The sequence below is a fragment of the Salmo salar genome, unplaced genomic scaffold (assembly GCF_905237065.1).
Source record: "Salmo salar unplaced genomic scaffold, Ssal_v3.1, whole genome shotgun sequence".
Taxonomy (NCBI): Eukaryota; Metazoa; Chordata; class Actinopteri; order Salmoniformes; family Salmonidae; genus Salmo; species Salmo salar.
The window spans coordinates 8,836-31,270 of NW_025547321.1; the positions used below are offsets into that span (position 1 = coordinate 8,836).

Genomic DNA, 22,435 nt, shown 5'->3' on the forward strand with positions numbered 1-22,435 from the left:
GTGTTTGACTGGCCAGCAACTCAACCCAGACGACGGCTTGTGTTTGACTGGCGGCAGCAGCGAAGACAACAACCCAGGCGGCTTGGTGTTTGCGCTTGGTACAACAGACAGACAGCCGGCTTGGTGTTTGACTACTTGAGCAGCGAACAGACGAACGGGCGAGCTTGGTGTTTGACTGGCAGGCAGGCAGACGAACGAAGACTGACGGCTGTGTTTTGACTGGCAGGCAGGCAGGGCAGACAGACAGGCGGCCCGGTGTTTGACTGGCAGGCGGGCGGACAGACGAGACGGGCGGCGCGACGGTTTTAACTGGCGGGCAGGCGACCGGGCGGACAGGCGGCTTGGTGTTTGACTGGCGGGCGGGCAGACAGACAGACAAGGCGGCGGTGTTTTGACTGCTTGGCAGGCACAGTAAACGGGCGGCTTTGGTGTTTTGACTGGCAGGCAGGCAGACGAACAGACAGGCGGCTTGGTGTTTGACTGGCGGGCAGGCAACAGAGCAGACGAGGCGAGCTTGGTGTTTGACTGGCGGGCGGGCAGAACCCAGACAGACAGAGCGGCTTGGTGTTTGACTAGCGGGCAGGCGAACCAGAGCAGACAGGCGGCTGTGTTTGACTGGCGAGCAGGCGGACGGACAAACAGGCGGCTTGGTGTTTGACTGGCAGCGGGCGGACAGACAGACAGGCGGCTTAGTGTTTTGACTGGCAGGCGGGCAGACGGACGAACACAGGCGAAGCTTGGTGTTTGACTGGCGGGCGAGCACAACAGACAGACAGACAGACGGCTTGGTGTTTGACTGGCAGACGAACGAACAGACAGCGGCTGTGTTTTGACTGGGAGGCAGGCAGGCGGCGGTTGTTTGACTGGCAGGCGAGCAGAGCAGACAGACCCAGACAGAGCTGGCGGTGTTTTGACTGGCTGGCGAGCCTGGCCCGGGCAGACAGAGCGGCTGGTGTTTTGACTGGCTGGCAGGCGGCCAACAGGCGGCGGTGTTTGACTGGCTGGCGGGCAGGCAGACGGGCTGGCTTGGTGTTTGGCTGGCGGGCGGGCGGGCGGACAGGCGGCTTGGTGTTTTGACTGGCGGGCGGGCAAGCGGACGGGCGGCTTGGTGTTTGACTGGCAGGCAGGCCGGACAGACAGGCCCAACTTGGTGTTTGACTGGCAGGCAGGCAGGCGGGGCGGGCGGACAGCGGCTTGGTGTTTTGACTGGCGGGCGGGCGGGCGGGCGGGGCCGGACAGACTGCTTGGTGTTTTGGCTTAGCGAGGCAGGCGGGCGGGCAGACAGGCGGCTTGGTGTTTACGGACTGGCGGCGGCAAGACGGGCGGGACAGCGGCTTGGTGTTTTGACTGCTTGCACAACACGTGTTTGACTGGCCCAGAGCAGACAGGCGGCTTGGTGTTTGCGGTTCATTAACAGTGACTACACCTGTCCTTGGGTTTCCTGTTGTCCTCCTAAACTAAGCTTGCTTGTCACATTAACAATAGTAGTTTTTTCTATTGTTGTTGTCCACATCCCCTGCCTCCTTTTTCCTTGTTGGTCTTACTAACATCGCTGTTGCTTGAATGCCCCGCGGCTGTGTTTTTGCCTAAAAACCTTTCTCTCCCCCCTCTCTTTCTCATCTCTATTTCCTCTCTTCTGCTCCTCTTATCTCCCTCTCTCTGCATATCCCCTGTATATATCTATCCGTCTCTATATATACACATATATCTAACATCTGCTATATATCATATACATATATATACGCATATAACATACACATCACCTATACATATAACGCTTACACATATAACATATACATAACTGCACTGCATAACATATACAACGCCTTCTACTATATCCCAACCTTATACATCACACATCTATATCACATATAACATGCATAACATATAACTTATATGCTTATAACATATAGCATAAGCATATAACATATGCATATAACATATACATAACATATAAACATACATATATAATGAAACATATACTATATAACTATATACATATACAACTATATACATATAACATATACATAACATATAACATATACAACATATGTATAACATATGCTATAAATTATGCATAATACATATATATATAACATATACATAACATATATATATACGCGCATATACATATATACATATGCATATATATCGGCACCTGCCTTATCATGCAGCAATATATAACCATATATCATAACCCTCCATATCTCTCTCTTTCTCTCCTCTCTCTCTCTCTCCCCTCTTTCTCTCCCTCTCTCTCTCTCTCCCTCTCTCCCTCTTTCTCTCTTTCTCTCCTCCCTTCTCTCTTTCTCCCCTCCTTCTCTCTCTTTCTCCCCCTCCCTCCTCTTTTCCCCCTCAGACAGGTGAGGTACAGGTTCAGGTGAGTGATGCCTGTGTGTTCTAGCACTGACTCTCCCCATCTACAGTGTGTAAGCGGATCACCAAGGAAGAACTCATCCACAAGTCACATGTGAGTCCCCCTCCGTAGTCCTGTTCTGACTTTATACTACATTTCCATGTAATGTAATATCCACTTTGTTCACTCTGCTACTATCACACTAATAGCAGTTATCTAATAGATGTTAACTAGGCTAGCTAATTATCATGATCTAATAGGCGTTAACTAGGCTAGCTAATTATCATTATCTAATAGATGTTAACTAGGCTAGCTAATTATCATGATCTAACAGGCGTTAACTAGGCTAGCTAATTATCATTATCTAATAGATGTTAACTAGGCTAGCTATCTTTATCATTATCTAATAGATGTTAACTAGGCTAGCTATCTTTTATCATTATCTAATAGATGTTAACTAGGCTAGCTATCTTTATCATTATCTAATAGATGTTAACTAGGCTAGCTATCTTTCATTATCTAATAGATGTTAACTAGGCTAGCTATCTTTCATTATCTAATAGACGTTAACTAGGCTAGCTAATTATCATGATCTAATAGACGTTAACTAGGCTAGCTAATTATCATGATCTAATAGACGTTAACTAGGCTAGCTAATTATCATTATCTAATAGATGTTAACTAGGCTAGCTATCTTTATCATTATCTAATAGATGTTAACTAGGCTAGCTATCTTTCATTATCTAATAGATGTTAACTAGGCTAGCTATCTTTCATTATCTAATAGATGTTAACTAGGCTAGCTAAGCTATCATTATCTAATAGGCGTTAACTAGGCTAGCTAATTATCATTATCTAATAGATGTTAACTAGGCTAGCTATCTTTATCATTATCTAATAGATGTTAACTAGGCTAGCTATCTTTATCATTATCTAATAGATGTTAACTAGGCTAGCTATCTTTCATTATCTAATAGATGTTAACTAGGCTAGCTAAGCTATCATTATCTAACAGACGTTAACTAGGCTAGCTATCATTATCTGATAGAGCGTTAACTAGGCTAGCTATCATTATCTGATAGGCGTTAACTAGGCTAGCTATCATTATCTGATAGACGTTAACTAGGCTAGCTAAGCTATCATTATCTGATAGACGTTAACTAGGCTAGCTATCATTATCTGATAGACGTTAACTAGGCTAGCTATCATTATCTGATAGAGCGTTAACTAGGCTAGCTATCTTTATCATTATCTAATAGATGTTAACTAGGCTAGCTATCTTTATCATTATCTAATAGATGTTAACTAGGCTAGCTATCTTTCATTATCTAATAGATGTTAGCTAGGCTAGCTAAGCTATCATGATCTAATAGACGTTAACTAGGCTAGCTAATTATCATTATCTAATAGATGTTAACTAGGCTAGCTATCTTTATCATTATCTAACAGATGTTAACTAGGCTAGCTATCTTTATCATTATCTAATAGATGTTAACTAGGCTAGCTATCTTTCATTATCTAATAGATGTTAACTAGGCTAGCTAAGCTATCATTATCTAATAGACGTTAACTAGGCTAGCTATCATTATCTGATAGACGTTAACTAGGCTAGCTATCATTATCTGATAGGCGTTAACTAGGCTAGCTATCATTATCTGATAGACGTTAACTAGGCTAGCTAAGCTATCATTATCTGATAGACGTTAACTAGGCTAGCTATCATTATCTGATAGACGTTAACTAGGCTAGCTATCATTATCTGATAGACGTTAACTAGGCTAGCTATCTTTATCATTATCTAATAGACGTTAATTAGTTTAGCTAACCTAATTATCATTATCTAATAGAGCGTTAACTAGGCTAACATAGCTATCTTCATCATTATCTAATAGCTTAGCTAGCCTTGTTAAAGTCTATCGTTATTTAATAGCATTAGCTGTAATAGAAACAATAATTAAATGGCCAAGGCCTGGATGTTTTTACAAGAAATGAGGATGTTGTCATTGGAGAAGGCCTTGCTCTATCATGATACTGTTTAGCTGCTGTCTGTCTGAGATTATTATGTTGTCTCACAGGTCTGGCCTGGTCACTGGAGCTAATTGCTTGTGTGTGTGTGTGTTTTTAAGGGCCAGTGCCAAGACTGCAAAGTTGGAGGACCAAATCTTTGGGCGTGTCTGGAGGTGAGTGAAAAAGTCTGTCTTTGGGGAAAGTTGTGTCACTAATTTAAGACTTTTTTTATTTGTAATGTTTTGTAACTCATTGGGACTTTTTATTTAGAAAGTTATGTGGTTACCATTTGGCCTCATGCAAATTGACTGTTGACTGTTGTATAAATCCATTGTTTTCTGTGTTTGTAGAATGGCTGTGTGTATGTGGGCTGTGGAGAATCGCACACTGACCACAGCACCATCCACTCACAGGTGAGTGACCTTTGACCTCTACACCTCCCACATATACCTACAGGACCAGATCAATGTTCAGGAGACACCTACAGGACCAGATCAATGTTCAGGAGACACCTACAGGACCAGATCAATGTTCAGGATGGTTCAGGAGATAATGAGAAAAGATGTGTGATGGAGGGAGGGGGAAGAAAGAATGAAGTGTGAAGGGGCGAAAGTGGGAAGTGTTGGAGAGTGTGATTAGGGAAGAAACGAAGGTGATGTTGGAGGGAGACGAGAGTCCCAGTTCCTAGAGAGGTGAAAGGTGATGTTGGAGGGAGACGAGAGTCCCAGTTCCTAGAGAGGTGAAAGGTGATGTTGGAGGAGACGAGAGTCCCAGTTCCTAGAGAGGTGAAAGGGTGATGTTGGAGGAGACGAGAGTCCCAGTTCCTAGAGAGGTGAAAGGTGATGTTGGAGGAGACGAGAGTCCCAGTTCCTAGAGAGGTGAAAGGTGATGTTGGAGGGAGACGAGAGTCCCAGTTCCTAGAGAGGTGAAAGGTGATGTTGGAGGGAGACGAGAGTCCCAGTTCCTAGAGAGGTGAAAGGTGATGTTGGAGGGAGACGAGAGTCCCAGTTCCTAGAGAGGTGAAAGGTGATGTTGGAGGAGACGAGAGTCCCAGTTCCTAGAGAGGTGAAAGGTGATGTTGGAGGGAGACGAGAGTCCCAGTTCCTAGAGAGGTGAAAGGTGATGTTGAGGGGGACGAGAGTCCCAGTTCCTAGAGAGGTGAAAGGTGATGTTGAGGGGGACGAGAGTCCCAGTTCCTAGAGAGGTGAAAGGTGATGTTGAGGGGGACGAGAGTCCCAGTTCCTAGAGAGGTGAAAGGTGATGTTGAGGGGGACGAGAGTCCCAGTTCCTAGAGAGAGGTGAAAGGTGATGTTGGAGGAGACGAGAGTCCCAGTTCCTAGAGAGGTGAAAGGTGAGTGTTGGAGGAGACGAGAGTCCCAGTTCCTAGAGAGGTGAAAGGTGATGTTGGAGGAGACGAGAGTCCCAGTTCCTAGAGAGGTGAAAGGTGATGTTGGAGGAGACGAGAGTCCCAGTTCCTAGAGAGGTGAAAGGTGATGTTGGAGGAGACGAGAGTCCCAGTTCCTAGAGAGGTGAAAGGTGATGTTGGAGGAGACGAGAGTCCCAGTTCCTAGAGAGGTGAAAGGTGATGTTGGAGGGAGACGAGAGTCCCAGTTCCTAGAGAGGTGAAAGGTGATGTTGAGGGGGACGAGAGTCCCAGTTCCTAGAGAGGGTGAAAGGTGATGTTGAGGGGACGGAGTCCCAGTTCCTAGAGAGGTGAAAGGTGATGTTGAGGGGGACGAGAGTCCCAGTTCCTAGAGAGGTGAAAGGTGATGTTGAGGGGGACGAGAGTCCCAGTTCCTAGAGAGGTGAAAGGTGATGTTGAGGGGGACGAGAGTCCCAGTTCCTAGAGAGGTGAAAGGTGATGTTGGAGGGGGACGAGAGTCCCAGTTCCTAGAGAGGTGAAAGGTGATGTTGGAGGGGGACGAGAGTCCCAGTTCCTAGAGAGGTGAAAGGTGATGTTGGAGGAGACGAGAGTCCCAGTTCCTAGAGAGGTGAAAGGTGATGTTGGAGGGAGACGGAGTCCCAGTTCCTAGAGAGGTGAAAGGTGATGTTGGAGGGAGACGAGAGTCCCAGTTCCTAGAGAGGTGAAAGGTGATGTTGGAGGGAGACGAGAGTCCCAGTTCCTAGAGAGGTGAAAGGTGATGTTGGAGGAGACGAGAGTCCCAGTTCCTGAGAGAGGTGAAAGGTGATGTTGGAGGGAGACGAGAGTCCCAGTTCCTAGAGAGGTGAAAGGTGATGTTGGAGGGAGACGAGAGTCCCAGTTCCTAGAGAGGTGAAAGGTGATGTTGGAGGAGACGAGAGTCCCAGTTCCTAGAGAGGTGAAAGGTGATGTTGGAGGAGACGAGAGTCCCAGTTCCTAGAGAGGTGAAAGGTGATGTTGGAGGAGACGAGAGTCCCAGTTCCTAGAGAGGTGAAAGGTGATGTTGGAGGAGACGAGAGTCCCAGTTCCTAGAGAGGTGAAAGGTGATGTTGGAGGGAGACGAGAGTCCCAGTTCCTAGAGAGGTGAAAGGTGATGTTGGAGGAGACGAGAGTCCCAGTTCCTAGAGAGGTGAAAGGTGATGTTGGGGAGACGAGAGTCCCAGTTCCTAGAGAGGTGAAAGGTGATGTTGGAGGGAGACGAGAGTCCCAGTTCCTAGAGAGGTGAAAGGTGATGTTGGAGGGAGACGAGAGTCCCAGTTCCTAGAGAGGTGAAAGGTGATGTTGGAGGAGACGAGAGTCCCAGTTCCTAGAGAGGTGAAAGGTGATGTTGAGGGGGACGAGAGTCCCAGTTCCTAGAGAGGTGAAAGGTGATGTTGGAGGGAGACGAGAGTCCCAGTTCCTAGAGAGGTGAAAGGTGATGTTGGAGGAGACAGAGTCCCAGTTCCTAGAGAGGTGAAAGGTGATGTTGGAGGGGGGACGAGAGTCCCAGTTCCTAGAGAGGTGAAAGGTGATGTTGGAGGGAGACGAGAGTCCCAGTTCCTAGAGAGGTGAAAGGTGATGTTGGAGGGAGACGAGAGTCCCAGTTCCTAGAGAGGTGAAAGGTGATGTTGGAGGAGACGAGAGTCCCAGTTCCTATTGCATCACATGAGTGTACAAAACATTATAAACATTAGGATTTTTAATCCTTGAGACATCGATTGTGTATGTGTTTCATTCAGAGGGTGAATGGGCAAGACAAAATATTTTAGAACTTTTTGAAGGGGTTATGGTAGTACGTGGCAGTTGCACTGGTTTGTGTCAAGAACTGCAACACTGCTGGGTTTTTCACGCTCAGCAGACGTGTTAGAAATGAGGATTTCCTGTCTAGTCTCTAACCTCGCAGAAGGACTTCCTGTCTAGTCTCTAACCTCGCAGAAGGATTTTCAGGTCTAGTCTCTACCCTCACAGAAGGATTTTCTGTCTAGTCTCTACCCTCACAGAAGGATAGTCTCTATCCTCACAGAAGGATTTCCTGTCTAGTCTCTACCCTCACAGAAGGATAGTCTCTACCCTCACAGAAGGATTTCCTGTCTAGTCTCTAACCTCGCACGAAGGATAGTCTCTAACCTCACAAAGGATAGTCTCTACCCTCACAGAAGGATAGTCTCTACCCTCACAGAAGGATAGTCTCTACCCTCACAGAAGGATAGTCTCTACCCTCGCAGAAGGATAGTCTCTACCCTCGCAGAAGGATAGTCTCTACCCTCGCAGAAGGGATAGTCTCTACCCTCGCAGAAGGATAGTCTCTAACCCTCGCGAAGGATAGTCTCTAACCCTCGCAGAAGGATAGTCTCTAACCCTCGCAGAAGGATAGTCTCTAACCCTCGCAGAAGGATAGTCTCTAACCCTCGCAGAAGGATAGTCTCTAACCCTCGCAGAAGGATAGTCTCTAACCCTCGGAGAAGGATAGTCTCTAACCCTCGCAGAAGGATAGTCTCTAACCCTCGCAGAAGGATAGTCTCTAACCCTCGCAGAAGGATAGTCTCTAACCCTCGCAGAAGGATAGTCTCTAACCCTCGCAGAAGGATAGTCTCTAACCCTCGCAGAAGGATAGTCTCTAACCCTCGCAGAAGGATAGTCTCTAACCCTCGCAGAAGGATAGTCTCTAACCCTCGCAGAAGGATAGTCTCTAACCCTCGCAGAAGGATAGTCTCTAACCCTCGCAGAAGGATAGTCTCTAACCCTCGCAGAAGCCAAAGCCCCTCCCCGATCCGTGTTGTCACACACGTTAGGCACTCCTGGCGAAGAAGTTTAAGCACCGCCTTCTTCTCCCAATCCTGATAGGTCCAAGTAACCAGTGAGGAAAAACCCCAAAACCTCCTCCAGGGGTGGTAGGTAGCCTAGCGGTTAGAGCGTTGGGCCAGTAACCGAAAGGTTGCTAGATCAAATCCCTGAGCTGACGAGGTAAAAACCTGTCGTTCTGCCCCTGAACAAGGCAGTTAAGTCACTCATCCCGTTCAGTCCTGACAGATTCTCTGTCTATTCTCTGCTCCTTAAGGGTGGGTGTTGTCATCCTAGCCCCTCTCTACCAACACTAATGCAGACACATGAATAATGTACCTGTCTGTCCTGTCTGTCCTGTCTGTCCTGTCTGTCCTGTCTGTCTCTGTCCTGTCTGTCTGTCGTCAACAACAATAATACACTGTATTTGTTTTTTTGCTTATACCACCTTTATACATTTTATTACACCTTTATAAACATCTAGAAACATGAACATGTTTCTAACCCCTCTATAACAGGAGACGGGCCACAACCTGACAGTGAACCTGACCACTCTGAGGGTGTGGTGTTATGCCTGTGGGAAAGAGGTGTTCCTGGAGCATCACCTGGGCCATCACTGCCCTGTCCCCAGCACCAAGACCCTCACATCACCTCTCACCAACAACACACAGGTAATGTTACGCTCTGAAACCAACGTTGGTTGGTTGGTTGGTTAGTTGGTTGGTTGGTTGGTATGCTGATTGGTTGGTTGGTTGGTATGCTTGATTGGTTGGTTGGTTGGTATGCTGGTTGGTTGGTATGCTGGTTGGTTGGTATGCTGGTTGGTTGGTATGCTGATTGGTTGGTATGCTGATTGGTTGGTATGCTGGTTGGTTGGTTGGTTGGTATGCTGATTGGTTGGTATGCTGATTGGTTGGTATGCTGGTTGGTTGGTATGCTGGTTGGTTGGTATGCTGGTTGGTTGGTATGCTGGTTGGTTGGTTGGTATGCTGGTTGGTTGGTTGGTATGCTGGTTGGTTGGTTGGTATGCTGGTTGGTTGGTTGGTATGCTGGTTGGTTGGTTGGTATGCTGGTTGGTTGGTTGGTATGCTGGTTGGTTGGTATGCTGGTTGGTTGGTATGCTGATTGGTTGGTATGCTGGTTGGTTGGTATGCTGGTTGGTTGGTATGCTGGTTGGTTGGTTGGTATGCTGGTTGGTTGGTATGCTGGTTGGTTGGTTGGTTGGTTGGTATGCTGATTGGTTGGTATGCTGATTGGTTGGTATGCTGGTATGCTGGTATGCTGGTATGCTGGTTGGTTGGTCAATTTTATTTATTGGTTGATTGATCCCTGAATTCATTGAGTGATTGTTACCTAGAAAGATTGTTACCTAGAAAGATTGATACCTAGAAAGATTGATACCTAGAAAGATTGATACCTAGAAAGATTGATACCGAGGTTTATTTGATAACTGATTGATACCTGAATTGATTGATAGATTGACTGATACCTTGATTGCTTGGTTGACTAATTAATGACTGAATCCCTAATTAAGTTCCCTCATTATAAAAACCCGTTGTCTATAGCTGAAGCCACAACCCCCCGACCAATCAACGTAGAACATGAACACTGTACAGATTCAATCATATGGTTAATGATTATTTCACATCACTTTGAGACCATGTTTTAAAGTCCACAATCATTCAGTTATGTAACGTTGTTTTCTGTCTTTATGTAAAAAGCTGTCGAAGCAGTTGGTTCCGCTGTCGTCTCCTCGCGCTGCTGATAGGTCACTGTGTTTAGACGCTTATGGTTCTAATTGGGTCTTCTGTCCCCCAGGAGGGTAGCAGGGTGCTGGGCCGCTCCACCTCTCTGAGACTGCCCCCTACTGGTGGCTGTGAAGACCTGGGCATGGAGACTGAGGAGGAGGAAGAGCTTCGCCCCAGAGGTAGTATTATTATCCGTAGAGCGTGTTAGGGGCGTGTTAGGGGCGTGTTAGGGGCGTGTTAGGGGCGTGTTAGGGCGTGTTAGGGCGTGTTAGGGGCGTGTTAGGGCGTGTTAGGAGCGTGTTAGGGGCCCTGTGTTTACGCAATGTGACATGCCTGGATTTTTACAATTTTTTTTTTTTTAAACATTTTCATTTAAAGCTGCAATATGTCAATTTTTAGGCGACCCTGACCAAATTCACATAGAAATGTGTGTTATAGATCTGTCATTCTCATTGAAAGCAAGTCTAAGAAGCGGTAGATCTGTTCTGTGTGTGCTATTTCTACGCTTCCCTTTCTTAAGTTTCATTTTCGAGTCTTATCGGTATCTTTTTTTTACACCAGCTTCAAACAGCTAAAAATACAAAATTTTTGATTCTGGAAAATGTATTTCTCAACGGTTTAGATGATACAATGATTCTTTTACACTATACTTTTTTGTTTTTTTGTCACATAAACTGAAATTAGTTTAAACTATTAGAATTTTAACAACCAGGAAAAGGCGGGGCGATATCTGCATAGTGCAGCTTTAAAGCGTTTTCATTAAACTGTCCAGCAGCATCTTTATTTCAATCAATCAATCAATCAATCACATTTATTTATAAAGCCCTTTTTTACATCAGCTGATGTATAGATACCCAGCCTAAAAAAAAATCAAAAAACAGCAAGCAATGCAGGTATAGAAGCACATTTCTGACCAGAGCTTAAAATACAGGATCACTGTTAAACTGACTGAGCGCCTCTGGACCATCGTTCCCAAGTCTCTCAGCTGATCTCCTCCACCTACTGCCAAATCAAACTCTTACTAGTTGAACATTGACTATAATGAATCGGGGCTAGTAGCTGTCAAGGTGACGGGTGGCATTCAGGATAGATAGGTGTTTGTGTGTCAGGATAGGTGTTTGTGTGTCAGGATAGGTGTGTGTGTGTGTGTGTGTCAGGATAGGTGTGTGTGTCAGGATAGGTGTGTGTGTGTGTGTGTGTCAGGATAGGTGTGTGTGTCAGGATAGGTGTGTGTGTGTGTGTGTGTCAGGATAGGTGTGTGTGTCAGGATAGGTGTGTGTGTGTGTGTGTGTGTGTGTGTGTGTGTGTGTGTGTGTGTCAGGATAGATGTGTGTGTGCCAGGATAGATGTGTGTGTCTCTCTCCACCAGGTCTGACGGGACTGAAGAACATAGGAAACACCTGCTTTATGAACGCAGCCCTGCAGGCCCTCTCTAACTGGTGAGAACCTATACCAAACCCATATCTGACCTTTCACCCTGACCCCAGCCCTCTCTAACTGGTGAGACCCTATACCAAACCCATATCTGACCTTTCACCCTGACCCCAGCCCTCTCTAACTGGTGAGAACCTATACCAAACCCATATCTGACCTTTCACCCTGACCCCAGCCCTCTCTAACTGGTGAGAACCTATACCAAACCCATATCTGACCTTTCACCCTGACCCCAGCCCTCTCTAACTGGTGAGAACCTATACCAAACCCATATCTGACCTTTCACCCTGACCCCAGCCCTCTCTAACTGGTGAGAACCTATACCAAACCCATATCTGACCTTTCACCCTGACCCCAGCCCTCTCTAACTGGTGAGAACCTATACCAAACCCATATCTAACCTTTCACCCTGACCCCAGCCCTCTCTAACTGGTGAGAACCTATACCAAACCCACATCTGACCTTTCACCCTGACCCCAGCCCTCTCTAACTGGTGAGAACCTATACCAAACCCATATCTGACCTTTCACCCTGACCCCAGCCCTGCAGGCCCCTCTCTAACTGGTGAGAACCTATACCAAACCCACATCTGACCTTTCACCCTGACCCCAGCCCTCTCTAACTGGTGAGAACCTATACCAAACCCATATCTAACCTTTCACCCTGACCCCAGCCCTCTCTAACTGGTGAGAACCTATACCAAACCCATATCTGACCTTTCACCCTGACCCCAGCCCTCTCTAACTGGTGAGAACCTATACCAAACCCATATCTGACCTTTCACCCTGACCCCAGCCCTGCAGGCCCTCTCTAACTGGTGAGAACCTATACCAAACCCACATCTGACCTTTCACCCTGACCCCAGCCCTCTCTAACTGGTGAGAACCTATACCAAACCCATATCTGACCTTTCACCCTGACCCCAGCCCTCTCTAACTGGTGAGAACCTATACCAAACCCATATCTAACCTTTCACCCCTGACCCCAGCCCTCTCTAACTGGTGAGAACCTATACCAAACCCATATCTGACCTTTCACCCTGACCCCAGCCCTCTCTAACTGGTGAGAACCTATACCAAACCCATATCTGACCTTTCACCCTGACCCCAGCCCTCTCTAACTGGTGAGAACCTATACCAAACCCATATCTGACCTTTCACCCTGACCCCAGCCCTCTCTAACTGGTGAGAACCTATACCAAACCCATATCTGACCTTTCACCCTGACCCCAGCCCTCTCTAACTGGTGAGACCCTATACCAAACCCATATCTGACCTTTCACCCTGACCCCAGCCCTCTCTAACTGGTGAGAACCTATACCAAACCCATATCTGACCTTTCACCCTGACCCCAGCCCTCTCTAACTGGTGAGACCTGGTTCGAGGTCCAGGTTAGAGGCCCTCCTGCCCATTAAATGGAGAGGGAGAGACAAAGAAAGAGGTGGAATGGGTTCACACTCATGGAATGTTACATAAAGCTCACTTCATTATTCAGTGTTTTACTGCATCAGGGATCGTGTACACAGACGTATCGGGCTTTACCAGCCTTCAGAGTGTAGGTACAATTTACTTTAATTCAAAACAGCATTTATAAAGAACTACAGACGAGCAGCAGGTGCTTCTAATCAGGGTTACCGTAACAACAGACGAGCAGCAGGTGCTTCTAATCAGGGTTACCGTAACAACAGACGAGCAGCAGGTGCTTCTAATCAGGGTTACCGTAACAACAGACGAGCAGCAGGTGCTTCTAATCAGGGTTACCGTAACAACAGACGAGCAGCAGGTGCTTCTAATCAGGGTTACCGTAACAACAGACGAGCAGCAGGTGCTTCTAATCAGGGTTACCGTAACAGACGAGCAGCAGGTGCTTCTAAACAGGGTTACCGTAACAACAGACGAGCAGCAGGTGCTTCTAATCAGGGTTACCGTAACAACAGACGAGCAGCAGGTGCTTCTAATCAGGGTTACCGTAACAACAGACGAGCAGCAGGTGCTTCTAATCAGGGTTACCGTAACAACAGACGAGCAGCAGGTGCTTCTAATCAGGGTTACCGTAACAACAGACGAGCAGCAGGTGGTTCTAATCAGGGCTAGAAGCAACCCGACACCTGTCCTGATGAAGCCCCAAAACTTGAACAGAAGCCAGTTGCTTAACGAATCCCAGCAATAACGGAATAAACTGTTTACTGTAAACTATTTAGTTACTTTCAATGATGGCCGTAATGGCATCAAATCTATTGGCTGTTATATTTAGTGTTTTTGCTGCCAAACAAATATGTTGTGTTTTGGCTGTAAAGAAAAGCCAGATCTGACTGGCCAATAAAAATAAAATATTAAGATGGACAAAAGAACACAGATACTGGACAGAGGAACTCTGCCTAGAAGGCCAGCATCCCGGAGTCGCCTCTTCACTGTTGATACTGGACAGAGGAACTCTGCCTAGAAGGGCAGCATCCCGGAGTCGCATCCTCACTGTTGATACTGGACAGAGGAACTCTGCCTAGAAGGCCAGCATCCCGGAGTCGCCTCTTCACTGTTGACGTACACAGCGTTGTACCAGACCTAAAGTTTCTTGGCAATTTCTCACATGGAATAGCCTTCATTTCTCAGAACAAGAATAGACTGACAAGTTTCAGAAGAAAGTTATTTGTTTCTGGACATTTTGAGCCTGTAATCAAACCCACAAATGCTGAAGCTCCAGATACTCAGCTAGTCTAAAGAAGGCCAGTTTTATTGCTTCTTTAATCAGTACAACAGTTTTCAGCTGTGCTAAGATAATTGCAAAAGGGTTTTCTAATGATCAATTAGCCTTTTTAAAATGATAAACTTGGATTAGCTAACACAACGTGCCATTGGAACACAGGAGTGATGGTTGCTGATAATGGGCCTCTGTATGCCTATGTAGATATTCCATTAAAAATCAGACGTTTCCAGCTACAATAGTCATTTACAACATTAACAATATCTACACTGTATTTCTGATCAATTTGATGTTATTTTAATGGACAAAAAATGTGCTTTTCTTTCAAAAACAAGGTAATTTCTCAGTGTTACATTACTAGATCCCTTTCTCAGTGTTTCATTACTAGATCCCTTTCTCAGTGTTACATTACTAGATCCCTTTCTCAGTGTTTCATTACTAGATCCCTTTCTCAGTGTTACATTACTAGATCCCTTTCTCAGTGTTTCATTACTAGATCCCTTTCTCAGTGTTTCATTACTAGATCCCTTTCTCAGTGTTTCATTACTAGATCCCTTTCTCAGTGTTACATTACTAGATCCCTTTCTCAGTGTTACATTACTAGATCCCTTTCTCAGTGTTACATTACTAGATCCCTTTCTCAGTGTTTCATTACTAGATCCCTTTCTCAGTGTTACATTACTAGATCCCTTTCTCAGTGTTTCATTACTAGATCCCTTTCTCAGTGTTACATTACTAGATCCCTTTCTCAGTGTTTCATTACTAGATCCCTTTCTCAGTGTTACATTACTAGATCCCTTTCTCAGTGTTACATTACTAGATCCCTTTCTCAGTGTTTCATTACTAGATCCCTTTCTCAGTGTTACATTACTAGATCCCTTTCTCAGTGTTACATTACTAGATCCCTTTCTCAGTGTTACATTACTAGATCCCTTTCAGTGTTTCATTAGCAGATCCCTTTCTCAGTGTTATATTACTAGTTCCCTTTCTCAGTGTTACATTACTAGATCCCTTTCTCAGTGTTACATTACTAGATCCCTTTCTCAGTGTTACATTACTAGATCCCTTTCTCAGTGTTACATTACTAGATCCCTTTCTCAGTGTTACATTACTAGATCCCTTTCTCAGTGTTACATTACTAGATCCCTTTCTCAGTGTTACATTACTAGATCCCTTTCTCAGTGTTACATTACTAGATCCCTTTCTCAGTGTTTCATTACTAGATCCCTTTCTCAGTGTTACATTACTAGATCCCTTTCTCAGTGTTTCATTACTAGATCCCTTTCTCAGTGTTACATTACTAGATCCCTTTCTCAGTGTTTCATTACTAGATCCCTTTCTCAGTGTTTCATTACTAGATCCCTTTCTCAGTGTTACATTACTAGATCCCTTTCTCAGTGTTTCATTACTAGATCCCTTTCTCAGTGTTTCATTACTAGATCCCTTTCAGTGTTTCATTAGCAGATCCCTTTCTCAGTGTTATATTACTAGTTCCCTTTCTCAGTGTTACATTACTAGATCCCTTTCTCAGTGTTACATTACTAGATCCCTTTCTCAGTGTTTCATTACTAGATCCCTTTCTCAGTGTTACATTACTAGATCCCTTTCTCAGTGTTACATTACTAGATCCCTTTCTCAGTGTTACATTACTAGATCCCTTTCTCAGTGTTACATTACTAGATCCCTTTCTCAGTGTTACATTACTAGATCCCTTTCTCAGTGTTACATTACTAGATCCCTTTCTCAGTGTTACATTACTAGATCCCTTTCTCAGTGTTTCATTACTAGATCCCTTTCTCAGTGTTTCATTACTAGATCCCTTTCTCAGTGTTTCATTACTAGATCCCTTTCTCAGTGTTACATTACTAGATCCCTTTCAGTGTTTCATTAGCAGATCCCTTTCTCAGTGTTACATTACTAGATCCCTTTCTCAGTGTTTCATTACTAGATCCCTTTCTCAGTGTTTCATTACTAGATCCCTTTCTCAGTGTTTCATTACTAGATCCCTTTCTCAGTGTTACATTGATCATGAACAGGTTAAGACGCATAAGAGTTGTCCGTTAAATACAATATAATATATTACAGAATGTGGTGCGAGGACAATCTCTCTTTCTCAGTCTCTCACTCGTTCTCTCCCCTCTATCTGCATGTAGTCAGGTGTATGACCTCTCTCTCTTCCTTTCTCTCTCCAGTCCTCCTCTAACCCAGTTCTTCTCTCTCTCCAGTCCTCCTCTAACCCAGTTCTTCTCTCTCTCCAGTCCTCCTCTAACCCAGTTCTTCTCTCTCTCCAGTCCTCCTCTAACCCAGTTCTTCTCTCTCTCCAGTCCTCCTCTAACCCAGTTCTTCTCTCTCTCCAGTCCTCCTCTAACCCAGTTCTTCTCTCTCTCCAGTCCTCCTCTAACCCAGTTCTTTGTGGAGTGTGGAGGTCTGGTGAGGACAGACAAGAAGCCTGCTCTGAGTAAGAGCTACCAGAAACTGGTGGCAGACCTCTGGCACAAGAACAGGTACACATCTCATTCTCTCACTTTAGTCCACACACACACACACACGTATTTACTTGCTAGGGTGCTGTATTATCCTGACAGTTTATAAGATGTTAGGGTCTGCAGCCTCAGAAATGAGGGCGATCCTGGAATGATCTACAGGTCTTTTTAAAACTTGATTATTTGGTCCCAGAATGTGAATTTAGGACTCTGATTTAAAAAAAAAAAAATATTAAAGTGCGCTTGTTTTGATTGATTTGTAAATATTAGTTGCCCTTTTGAATGGAACATAATTTATTTGAAATGTTGTAACTGTCATTTTGTAGTGATCGTCCTTGATTCAACAGTAACTAAGATGGTGGAGAGGTCTGTCCATAATAAAGGCGCTGCTCTGCCTTCTTAACAACACTATCAACAAGGCAGGTCCTACAGGCCCTAGTTTCTACCTTCTTAACAACACTATCAACAAGGCAGGTCCTACAGGCCCTAGTTTCTACCTTCTTAACAACACTATCAACAAGGCAGGTCCTACAGGCCCTAGTTTCTACCTTCTTAACAACACTATCAACAAGGCAGGTCCTACAGGCCCTAGTTTCTACCTTCTTAACAACACTATCAACAAGGCAGGTCCTACAGGCCCTAGTTTCTACCTTCTTAACAGCACTATCAACAAGGCAGGCCCTAGTTTCTACCTTCTTAACAACACTATTAACAAGGCAGGTCCTACAGGCCCTAGTTTCTACCTTCTTAACAACACTATTAACAAGGCAGGTCCTACAGGCCCTAGTTTCTACCTTCTTAACAACACTATCAACAAGGCAGGTCCTACAGGCCCTAGTTTCTACCTTCTTAACAACACTATCAACAAGGCAGGTCCTACAGGCCCTAGTTTCTACCTTCTTAACAACACTATCAACAAGGCAGGTCCTACAGGCCCTAGTTCTGTCACACCTGGACTACTGTTCAGTCGTGTGGTCAGGTGCCACAAAGAAGGACTTAGGATAATTACAATATACACGTATATCTCTCCTGGCTCAAAGTAGAGGAGATATTGACTTCATCGCTACTTGTTTTTGTAAGAAGTATTGACATGTTGAATACACTGAGCTGTCTGTTTAAACTACTGGCACACAGCTCAGACACCCATCCATACCTCACAAGACATGCCACCAGAGGTCTGTTTAAACTACCAGCACACAGCTCAGACACCCCATCCATACCCCACAAGACATGCCACCAGAGGTCTGTTTAAACTACTGGCACACAGCACAGACACCCATCCATACCCCACAAGACATGCCACCAGAGGTCTGTTTAAACTACTGGCACACAGCTCAGACACCCATCCATACCCCACAAGACATGCCACCAGAGGTCTGTTTAAACTACTGGCACACAGCTCAGACACCCATCCATACCCCACAAGACATGCCACCAGAGGTCTCTTTACTGTCCCCAAGTCCAGAACAGACTATGGGAGGAGCACAGTACTACATAGAGCCATGACTACATGGAACTCTATTCCACATCAGGTAACTGATGCAGCAGTAAAATTAGATTAAAAAAAAACCCGGATAAAAATACACCTTATGGAACAGGAACTAATGGGGATCCATAATAAACCCCAGGAAGAGTAGCTGCTGCACGGGCAGGAACTAATGGGGATCCATAATAAACCCCAGGAAGAGTAGCTGCTGCCTTGGCAGGAACTAATGGGGATCCATAATAAACCCCAGGAAGAGTAGCTGCTGCCTTGGCAGGAACTAATGGGGATCCATAATAAACCCCAGGAAGAGTAGCTGCTGCCTTGGCAGGAACTAATGGGGATCCATAATAAACCCCAGGAAGAGTAGCTGCTGCCTTGGCAGGAACTAATGGGGATCCATAATAAACCCCAGGAAGAGTAGCTGCTGCCTTGGCAGGAACTAATGGGGATCCATAATAAACCCCAGGAAGAGTAGCTGCTGCCTTGGCAGGAACTAAATGGAGATCCATAATAAACCCCAGGAAGAGTAGCTGCTGCCTTGGCAGGAACTAATGGGGATCCATAATAAACCCCAGGAAGAGTAGCTGCTGCCTTGGCAGGAACTAATGGGGATCCATAATAAACCCCAGGAAGAGTAGCTGCTGCCTTGGCAGGAACTAATGGGGATCCATAATAAACCCCAGGAAGAGTAGCTGCTGCCTTGGCAGGAACTAATTGGCATACTTAATAAATAGAAATGCAAAATAGTTTTTCACATTGCTTGAACTGTTGGAAATGAGACCCTGGTCTCAATGGGTTTGTAATAAAAGCAAATGTAAGCTATTCTTGTTCTGTGGTGTTTCACACAGTCCTAACCTTTTCTTCCTGTGGTGTTTCAGGCCATCCTATGTCGTCCCTACCAGTCTGTTCCAGGGGATCAAGGCTGTTAACCCCATGTTCAGAGGATACTCACAACAGGTAGGTGTCTTCTCATTGTGATAATATATGATTTATAATACGTAAAACGGGTGTTTTGTATGAAAGATAATATTCCCAGGCTGGCAGATGGCCTCCTCTAGGGCTGTTACTGAACCAGTAAACTGAAGAATAAGTCCTTTACGTCTCTGTCTTTCCTCAGCCACCATCACAAGCATGAACTGATTAACAGTCCGTTTCTCTTTAGGTTGACACCATTCTATGGTTGAGTGTGTGTTAGTTCACTGTTTGTTTTGCAGTTTTAGTCAGGGAATATTAATTTTGTCACACTGCTCTGTAAGGCAGGCTGGGAATTATCATCCAGATGAATGGAGGAAGGAACTTCCAGGCTCCTGAGAGAGAGAGAGAGGATGTTCAAATTGTATTTGACACATGCGCCGGATACAACAGGTGTAGACCTTACCGTGAAATCCTTACTTACAAGCCCTTAACCAACAACGCAGTTAAGAAAATATTTACTAAATAAACTAAAGTTAAAAAATAAAAAGAGCAACAATAAAATAACAGTAGCGAGGCTATATACAGGGGGGTCGATCTCGTACAACGCTGTGTACTACTCCCTTCACAGAATAGTGCATACTACTCAAATGGCAGGCCAAAACCTGAGAAGATTCTGTACAGGAAGTACCCTGTCTGACCATTTCTTGGCCTTCTTTGTCATCTCTATCCAAAACAAAGGATCTCTGCTGTAACGTGACATTTTCTAAGGCTCTCAGAAGGCGCCAGAACGTTGAATGATGACTTTGCAGCCCATGGCTGAAAAACAGTAGCGCATTTGGTAAGTGGTCGATCTGAGAACAATGAGACTGGCGTGCACGTGAAGAGTCCATTTTAGATTATCAGTCTTTGAACGAAAACAACGGCTCCCGGTCGGAATATTAGAAAAAAAATCGCATAAAAATAGATTTTAATCAGCGTTTGACATGCTTCGAAGTACGGTAATGGAATATAGACGCTTCACAAGTCTTCAACTGGCAGCTTCATTAAATAGTACCCGCAAAACACCAGTCTCAACGTCAACAGTGAAGAGGCGACTCTGGGATGCTGACCTTCTAGGCAGAGTTCCTCTGTCCAGTGTCTGTGTTCTTTTGCCCACCTTAATCTGTTATTTTTATTAACCAGTCTGAGATATGGCTTTTTCTTTACAACTCTGCCTCTTCACTGTTGACGTTCATTTTTGTAATGACTTGGTGCTGCCTATCTTGGCCAGGACGCTCTTGAAAAATAGATTTTAAATCTCAATGAGCCCTTCCTGGTTAAATAAAGGTTAAATAAATTTTTTTTAAAAATTAAAAAAAATATGTATATATATAACTATATACTTACAATTATAATGATACACTTATAATGATACAACTATATAACTGTATCATTATAGCTATATAAGTATCATTATAGCTATATAACTATCATTATAACTATCATTATAACTATATCATTATACCTGTATAACTGTCATTATACATCATTATAGCTATATAACTGTATCATTATAGCTATATAACTATCATTATAGCTATATAACTATCATTATAGCTATATAACTATCATTATAGCTATATAACTATCATTATAGCTATATAACTATCATTATAGCTATATAACTATCATTATAACTATATAACTATCATTATAGCTATATAACTATCATTATAACTATATACTTACAACTATCATTATAACTATATAACTATATCATTATCTATATCATTAACTATATACTTACAACTATATAACTACACTGCTCAAAAAAATAAAGGGAACACTTAAACAACACAATGTAACTCCAAGTCAATCACACTTCTGTGAAATCAAACTGTCCACTTAGGAAGCAACACTGATTGACAATACATTTCACATGCTGTTGTGCAAATGGAATAGACAACAGGTGGAAATTATAGGCAATTAGCAAGACACCCCCAATAAAGGAGTCACAGCCCTCCATGTGCTCGCCAGAGGTAGCCTGACTGCCATTAGGTACCGAGATGAGATCCTCAGACCCCTTGTGAGACCATATGCTGGTGCGGTTGGCCCTGGGTTCCTCCTAATGCAAGACAATTCTAGACCTCATGTAGCTGGAGTGTGTCAGCAGTTCCTGCAAGAGGAAGGCATTGATGCTATGGACTGGCCCACCCGTTCCCCAGACCTGAATCCAATTGAGCACATCTGGGACATCATGTCTCGCTCCATCCACCAACGCCACGTTGCACCACAGACTGTCCAGGAGTTGGCGGATGCTTTAGTCCAGGTCTGGGAGGAGATCCCTCAGGAGACCATCCGCCACCTCATCAGGAGCATGCCCAGGTGTTGTAGGGAGGTCATACAGGCACGTGGAGGCCACACACACTACTGAGCCTCATTTTGACTTGTTTTAAGGACATTACATCAAAGTTGGATCAGCCTGTAGTGTGGTTTTCCACTTTAATTTTGAGTGTGACTCCAAATCCAGACCTCCATGGGTTGATCAATTGGATTTCCATTGATTGTGTGATTTTGTTGTCAGCACATTAAACTATGTAAAGAAAAAAGTATTTAATAAGATTATTTATTTCATTCAGATCTAGGATGTGTTATTTAAGTGTTCCCTTTATTTTTTTGAGCAGTATATATCATAACTATATCATTATACCTATATAACTATATCATTATAACTATATCATTATACCAATATAACTATACCAATATACCTTTATAACTATATCAATATACCTATATAACTATATCATTATACCTATCATAACTATCATTATACCTATATAACTATATCAATATAACTATATCATTATACCTATAGAACTATCATTATACCTATAGAACTATCATTATCCCTAATGAACTATCATTATACCTATATCATACGTATTTCATTATACCTATATCACGTATTTCATTATACCTATATCATACGTATTTCATTATACCTATATCATACCTATATCATTATACCTATATCATAACTATTTCATTATACCTATATCATAACTATTTCATTATACCTATATCATACCTATATCATTATACCTATTTCATTATACCTATATCATACCTATATCATTATACCTATAG

At 44.1% G+C, this 22,435-nt stretch overlaps 1 pseudogene; it reads left to right on the forward strand.

Annotated features, from left to right (window-relative positions):
- Window positions 1-2,387: 2,387 nt before the first annotated feature.
- Window positions 2,388-22,435, forward strand: part of LOC123731775 (ubiquitin carboxyl-terminal hydrolase 33-like) — a 47,153-nt pseudogene continuing 27,105 nt past the window's right edge.